Here is an 8,450-nt window from a genome sequence, read left to right as displayed (position 1 = left end):
ATTGAGATTAGACTTCGTTTGATAGGTGATTACCTGAGCGTTGCCTTTATAGCCTCCTTTTACGGTGCGACGGTTGACAACGTCAAAATAAGCAGTTCTCAAACAAGTAATCTCAAATCACTCAGGTATTGAGGATTTAGTGTCTAATAATTTTAATGAAATTTACTTATGACAGATTTTCATCTCTTACAGTAAAGTTTCATAGGTCTGTCCGATACTAGTCTTCCCAAAGTAAGTATCTATGCAAATGATTATGACATTGCCATGTCCACATAGTTCAAGAAATAGAACTACTAGTCAACTTGCATTCTAGTCGTCTAACATTTTCTATGCGTCCATCTTTATAGAAAACTACGACCAGGGACCATTTTCAACTTTTGACATTCAAGTTCACTTGATAGACATTTCTTAGTCACAGGACTGGTCCTGACAGTCTATCTTGAATATTTAGTCAAATTGAAGGGAGTCATCATTTAATAAACCACAAATTAAATGGAAAATGAATTCTATTCATTTATTGTGAATGATTAACTAATAATGTTTTTCAAAGTATTAAACTCTAAAACTTTAAAACATTAAACAAGGACATCAAAGCCATTCTCCAATATGCTTGATTCCCATAGCTGCAGTATGCGAGTTGTGCTTCGCCTGCGGCAAAGGTTTAGTCAATGGATCTGATATGTTGTCATCAGTTCCAATCTTGCTTATCTCGACTTCTTTTCTTTCAACGAACTCTCGTAGAAGGTGAAATCTACGAAGTACATGCTTGACTCTTTGGTGGTGTCTAGGCTCCTTTGCATGTGCAATAGCTCTGTTATTATCACAATATAGGGCTATTGGTCCTTTAATGGAGGGGACTACACCAAGTTCGCCTATGAACTTCCTTAGCCATATAGCTTCCTTTGCTGCTTCATGTGCAGGAATGTACTCCGCTTCAGTTGTAGAATCCGTAATGGTGCTTTGCTTAGCACTTTTCCAGCTTACTGCTCCTCCGCTGAGGCAGAAGACAAACCTGGACTGTGATCTGAAATCATCTTTTTCAGTTTGGAAACTTGCGTCTGTATAGCCTTTAACAATTAATTCATCATCTCCACCATAGACCAGGAAGTCATCTTTGTGCCTTTTCAGGTACTTCAGAATATTCTGTGCAGCAGTCCAATGTGCCTCTCCTGGGTCTGACTGGTATCTACTCGTAGCACTGAGTGCGTACGCAACATCCGGGCGTGTACATATCATAGCATACATTATTGAACCAATCAATGATGTATATGGAATCCCACTCATTCGTCTACGCTCATCAAGTCTTTTTGGGCAGTGAGTCTTGCTTAGGGTCATTCCATGAGACATGGGTAGGTAGCCTCGCTTGGAGTCTGCCATCTTGAACCTTTCAAGCACCTTATTGATATAAGTGCTTTGACTAAGTCCAATCATCTTTTTAGATCTATCTCTGTAAATCTTGATGCCCAATATGTACTTTGCTTCTCTTAGATCCTTCATCGAAAAACATTTCCCAAGCCAAATCTTGAAAGAGTTCAACATAGGAATGTCATTTCCGATAAGTAATATGTCGTCGACATATAATACCACAAAAGCAATTTTGCTCCCACTGACCTTCTTGTATACACAAGATTCGTCTGCGTTCTTGATGAAACCAAAGTCACTGACTGCTTCATCAAAACGTATATTCCAGCTCCTTGATGCCTGCTTCAATCCGTAGATTGATTTCTTTAGCTTGCGTACCTTTTCAGCATTCTCTGGATCCTCAAAACCCTCAGGTTGTGTCATAAACACAATTTCTGTTAAAACGTCGTTTAAGAAAGCGGTTTTGACATCCATCTGCCATATTTCGTAATCGTAATATGCAGTGATTGCTAACATTATCCGAATAGACTTTAGCATTGCAACTGGTGAAAAGGTTTCATCGTAATCCACACCGTGGACTTGCCTGTAACCTTTTGCAACCAATCTAGCTTTGAAAACTTCAAGTTTCCCATCCTTGTCCTTTTTCAGTTTGAAAACCCATTTGCTTCCAATGGCTTGGTAGCCATCTGGCAAATCGACCAAATCCCATACTTGGTTTTCTGAGATGGAGTCTAATTCAGATTGCATGGCTTCATGCCATTGCTTGGAGCTAGGGCTCGTCATAGCTTGTTTGTAAGTCGCAGGTTCATCACTTTCAAGTAATAGAACTTCATAGCTCTCGTTCGTCAAAATACCTAAGTACCTTTCCGGTTGAGATCTATATCTTTGCGATCTACGCGGGGTTACATTTCTAGATTGACCATGATTCTCACCAGATACTTCTAAAGATCTCTGAGTTTCATCCTGAATGTCATCTTGAGCATTCTCCAGAGTTTGTTGTTCGACTCGAATTTCTTCGAGATCTACTTTTCTCCCACTTGTCATTTTGCAAATGTGATTCTTTTCCAAAAAGATACCATCTCCAGCAACAAACACCTTGTTCTCAGATGTATTGTAGAAGTAATACCCCTTTGTTTCCTTTGGATAGCCCACAATGATACATTTGTCAGATTTTGGGTGAAGTTTGTCTGAAATTAATCGTTTGACGTATACTTCACATCCCCAAATCTTAAGAAAAGACACATTTGGAGGCCTTCCAAACCATAACTCATATGGAGTCTTTTCAACAGCTTTAGACGGAGCTCTATTTATAGTGAATGCAGCTGTATTTAGTGCATCTCCCCAAAATTCTATTGGAAGTTCGGCCTGACCCATCATTGATCTAACCATGTCTAGCAAGGTCCTGTTCCTCCGTTCCGACACACCATTCCATTGCGGTGTTCCAGGAGGAGTCAATTCTAATAGAATTCCACATTCTTTCAGATGGTCATCAAATTCATAGCTCAGATATTCACCGCCTCTATCAGACCGCAGTGCCTTAATCTTCTTGCCTAATTGATTCTCTACTTCACCCTGAAATTCCTTGAATTTGTCAAAGGATTCAGACTTATGCTTCATTAGGTAGACATAACCATATCTACTGAAGTCATCAGTGAAAGTGATAAAGTAGCTGAAACCACCCCTAGCATTTGTACTCATTGGTCCACATATATCTGTATGGGTTAAACCCAATAGTTTAGTTGCTCTTCTCCAACTTTAGAGAAAGGTTGCTTTGTCATTTTGTCAAGTAAACATGATTCGCATTTACCATAATCCTCTAAGTCAAATGGTTCTAGAATTCCTACCTTTTGAAGTTTTTCTATGCGTTTCAAGTTAATATGGCCTAATCGACAATGCCACAGATAGGTGAGATCTGAATCATCCTTTTTTCCTTTTTGGTATTTTTGTTATAAATTTCTTTGTCGTGATCTAGTAAACAAAGTCCATTGACTAATCTAGCAGATCCATAAAACATCTCTTTAAAATAAAACGAACAACTATTGTCTTTTATTAAAAAGGAAAATCCTTAGCATCTAAGAAAGAAACAGAAATGATGTTTTTAGTAAGACTTGGAACATGGAAACAGTCTTCCATTTCCAAAACTAGCCCAGAGGGCAATGAAAAATAATAAGTTCCTACAGCTAATGCAGCAATCCGTGCTCCATTTCCCACTCGTAGGTCGACTTCACCCTTGCTTAACCTTCTACTTCTTCTTAGTCCCTGTGGATTGGAACATAAGTGTGAGCCACAACCTGTATCTAATACCCAAGAAGTTGAATTAGCAAGTATACAGTCTATAACGAAAATACCTGAAGATGGAACGACTGTTCCGTTCTTCCGATCTTCCTTTAGCTTCAAGCAATCTCTCTTCCAATGCCCCTTCTTCTTGCAATAGAAGCATTCGGATTCAGAAGTGGGTTGACTGAACTTCCTCTTTTCAGACTTGGCGCAAGTTTTCTTAGTTGGGTTGGCCTTGTTGCCACCTTTCTTAGCATTCCTCTTCTTTCCAGATTTCTTGAACTTGCCCCCACGCACCATAAGCACATCTTGCTTATCACTTTTGAGCGTCTTTTCAGCGGTCTTCAGCATACCGTGAAGCTCAGTGAGCGTTTTGCCCAGACTATTCATACTGTAGTTCAGCTTGAACTGATCATACCTTCTATGAAAAGAATGGAGGATGGTGTCTACAGCCATTTCCTGAGAGAACTGCTGATCCAGCCGACTCATATTCTCAATGAGTCCAATCATTTTGAGAACATGTGGACTTACGGGCTCGCCTTTCTTAAGCTTGGTCTCAAGAATTTGCCTATGGGTCTCGAACCTTTCGACTCGAGCCAGATCTTGGAACATGTTCTTTAACTCACTGATGATCGTGAAAGCATCTGAGTTGATGAACGTTTTCTGCAGATCTGCACCCATGGTTGCAAGCATTAGACATTCCACATCCTTGTTGGCATCAATCCTACGATTGAGGGCTTCCTGAGTGACCCCTTCGCCTGCGGCTTCGGGCATCGCCTCTTCCAGGACATACTCCTTTCCTTCCTGCATAAGAACTATTTGCAAGTTCCTTTGCCAGTCAAGGAAGTTTTTCTCGTTCAACTTCTCGTTTTCGAGAATTGATCGAATGTTGAATGAATTTTTGTTTGCCATAATTAAAACTACAATTGAAAAAGAATAAACAAATAAATAATCATTCACAGTTTCTCTTAATAAACTTAAATTTTAGCATACATGCATAATGTAATGTTCATTAAGAATTTTATTCAAGTTATGTGTTCCGGCAGGTGTGAATAAAATGATTCCAAGACCCTAAAACCCATTGAAGAATTAAGCACATTATGTATTTAGACTCAATTCTAAAATCTTTTAGGTAAGCAAAAGCCTTTTGCTAATAGTCTAGAAACTACTCTTGGTTGATAGGTATGTCTAAGAACTTATTAGGTAAACCTATCGATTTTTCCACGACATAAAAGGACTCCTTACTTATATCGTTGAGTTTCACCAAAACTAACATGTACTCACAATTATTTGTGTATCTTACCCCTTTAGGATCAATAAGTAACACCTCGCTGAGCGTAATCTATTACTAGATTGATGTAAAGGTTATCCAAGTAAGTGTTATTTTGGCATGGCACCTTTTAACTCAATTTTTAAGTTTGGAACTTAAGGCTCTTACTATGTTGGTTAGATTTTAAGTGAACTAAAATCCTTAATCATGCAACATAATCAAGCCACAATCTCATGCATTTTTAAGACATATTTAAAAGCAATAAATAACTTAAAGCATGCATAAGATAAATGTGATCTAGTATGGCCCGACTTCATCTTGAAGCTTCAACTTCAAAGTCCGTCTTGAAAATGGATTGGAAACTTCAACTTGAATTTCACCGTGGGAGGCGCCATTTTCTTCAAACAGGATCAGCTATAATTAAACTAATTACAACTATTTGATGGTACGCATTGTTAGGTTATGATACATATGACAATTCATAAATCATGCGGAAAAACCATTTAGCCAGGAATACATATTATTTACACATAATCATATAGCATAGTTTAGATGCATACTCTTTGTTGCGTGCCTTCCCTAGCTGCGCCCGAACCGAACAAGAACAAGTCTTTAGGACTCCAAGTGTCGTCCCTCCGTAGATAGTCCACAGCACGTCCGGATCCGCCTTAAGATTGACCAACTAGAATCGCCCTTAAGGTACTAAAGATTTTCGGCACTTATAGTCAAGAAATGTGTCTGAATTTTCTCTCAAAAACTCACTTTGAATACTTGAATAATCTATGAAAATATGTGACCCTAGGCACTTATTTATAGAGTTATGGAAAGGGTTTTGGAATCCTATTAGGATACTAATTTATTTAATTATAACCCTACTAGGACTCTAATTAAATAATCATTATCTAATAGTTTTAGGATTTAATCACACTTTGAATCCTGATTGCTTCAGGATTCCTGCACAAGCAATGCACGAGCACCGTACACCCGCGCAAGCCTTGCGGCCCACGCTAGGCGCACAGTGCTCGGCCCACTGCTGTGCTCCGCGCGCGCGCCCAAGGCCTTGGCTGGGCCTGGCCTTGCGCTGGGCCTGGTCGAGGCTTGGCGTGCGCTGGTGTGCGTTGGCTCGCTGGGCGACGGCCTGGCTTCGTGCTGGGCCTTCGTCTAGCGGGCCTCGTCCGATGCTAATTCGTACGATACGCTTCCGATTAAATTCCCGATTCCGGAATTCATTTCCGATACGAACAATATTTAATATTTCCGATTCCGGAATTAATTTCCGTTTCGAACAAATATTTAATATTTCCGTTTCCGGAATTATTTTCCGATTCCGATAATATTTCCGATTCTGACAATATTTCCGTTTCCGGCAATATTTCCGATTCTGGCAATATTTCCATTTCCGATAATATTTTCCGATACGTACCATGTTTCCGTTTCCGGCAACATCTACGACTTGGATAATATTTATATTTCCGATACGATCCATATTTCCGTTTCCGGCAATATCATCGTATCCGGAGTATTCATTTCTTGCCTGTGACGATCTCAGCTCCCACTGAAACCAAGATCCGTCGATTCCGAATATCCATAGTTGGAGTATTTAATGCCATTAAATACTTGATCCGTTTAGGTACTATTTGTGTGACCCTACAGGTTCAGTCAATAGTAAGCTGTGGATTAATATCATTAATTCCACTTGAACTGAAGCGGCCTCTAGCCAGGCATTCAGCTCACTTGATCTCACTGAATTATTAACTTGTTAATTAATACTGAACCGCATTTATTAGACTTAACATAGAATGCATACTTGGACCAAGGGCATTATTTCCTTCAGTCTCCCACTTGTCCTTAGGGACAAGTGTGCATTTCCTAATTCCTTTGTCGCTCGATGCTTGCTCTTGAACATAAGGTAAGAGTTGTCATCCTTATTATGTCCAGAGGTGTTTCTCGGTTTCAGAGTTCAACTGATCAAATAAACAGATAATCATAGCCTATGATTCATCCGAGCACGGCCATGCATTTCACAGTTTCTAGCTCTCCGAGTGGCCTTTGTACAACTTTTAAGCATCTCATCCCGATTTATGGGAGGACAATCCCAATCTTGCGATCTTGAGATTAGACTTCGTTTGATAGGTGATTACCTGAGCGGTGCCTTTATAGCCTCCTTTTATGGTGCGACGGTTGGTCAACGTCAAAGCAACCAGTTCTCAAACAAGTAATCTCAAATCACTCAGGTATTGAGGATTTAGTGTCTAATAATTTTAATGAAATTTACTTATGACAGATTTTCATCTCTTACAGTAAAGTTTCATAGGTCTTGTCCGATACTAGTCTTCCCAAAGTAAGTATCTATGCAAATGATTATGACATTGCCATGTCCACATAGTTCAAGAAACAGAACTACTAGTCATCTTGCATTCTAATCGTCTAACGTTTTCTATGTGTCCAATTTTATAGAATACTCCGACTAGGGACCATTTTCAACCTTTGACATTCAAGTTCACTTGATAGACATTTCTTAGTCACAGGACTGGTCCTGACAGTCTATCTTGAATATATCGTCAAATTGAAGGGACTCATCATTTAATACTAAACCAAGATTAAATGGAATATGAAAATACATTTCATATATGATAAATGTTCAACCCTAATGTTTTACATGTTAGGTTATGATACATATGATATTACATAAATCATGCGGAAACAACCATTAACCCAGGAATACATATTATTTACACATAATCATATAGCATAATTTAGATGCATACTCTTTGTTGCGTGCCCTCCCTAGATGCGCCCGAACCGAGCAAGAACAAGTCTTTAGGACTCCAAGTGTCGTCCCTCCGTAGATAGTCCACAGCACGTCCGGATCCGCCTTAAGATTGACCAACTAGAATCGCCCTTAAGGTACTAGAATTTTCGGCACTTTTGAGCAAGATGTGTGACTGAATTTTTCTCTCAAAAACTCACTTTGAATACTTGAAAACTCGTTATAAATTGTGAACCCAGGCCACATATTTATAGGGGTATGGAAAGAGAATTGGAATCCTATTAGGATACGAATTAATTAAACTTAGAATCCTACAAGAACTCTAATTAATTAATTTATCAAATAGAATTAGGAATTTAATCATTAACCGAACTCTGCACGTTTTAGAAATCGTGCATGAACACAAACTCACACACACACACACGGCAGCCACAATGGGCCGCCCATGCGCGTGCGTGCGAGCAGCAGCCCACGCAGCGAGGCCCACGCAGCCGCGGCCTTGGCGCGCGCTGGGCCTGCCTTGCGGTAGGCCTGGGCGCTGTCTTGGCTGGACTTGTGGCGCGCGTTTGGCTTGCTGGGCGATGGCCTGGCTTCGAGCTGGGCCCTCGTCCGGCAGGCCTCGTCCGATGCTTATTCGTACGATACGCTTCCGATTAAATTTCCGATTCCGGAATTCATTTCCGATAGGAACAATATTTAACATTTCCGATTCCGGAATTAATTTCCGTTTCGAACAAATATTTAATATTTCCGTTTCCGGAATTATTTTCC

Source organism: Spinacia oleracea, chromosome 4, assembly GCF_020520425.1.
Source record: "Spinacia oleracea cultivar Varoflay chromosome 4, BTI_SOV_V1, whole genome shotgun sequence".
Classification (NCBI taxonomy): Eukaryota; Viridiplantae; Streptophyta; class Magnoliopsida; order Caryophyllales; family Amaranthaceae; genus Spinacia; species Spinacia oleracea.
Note: the sequence above shows the minus strand (reverse complement) of the source record.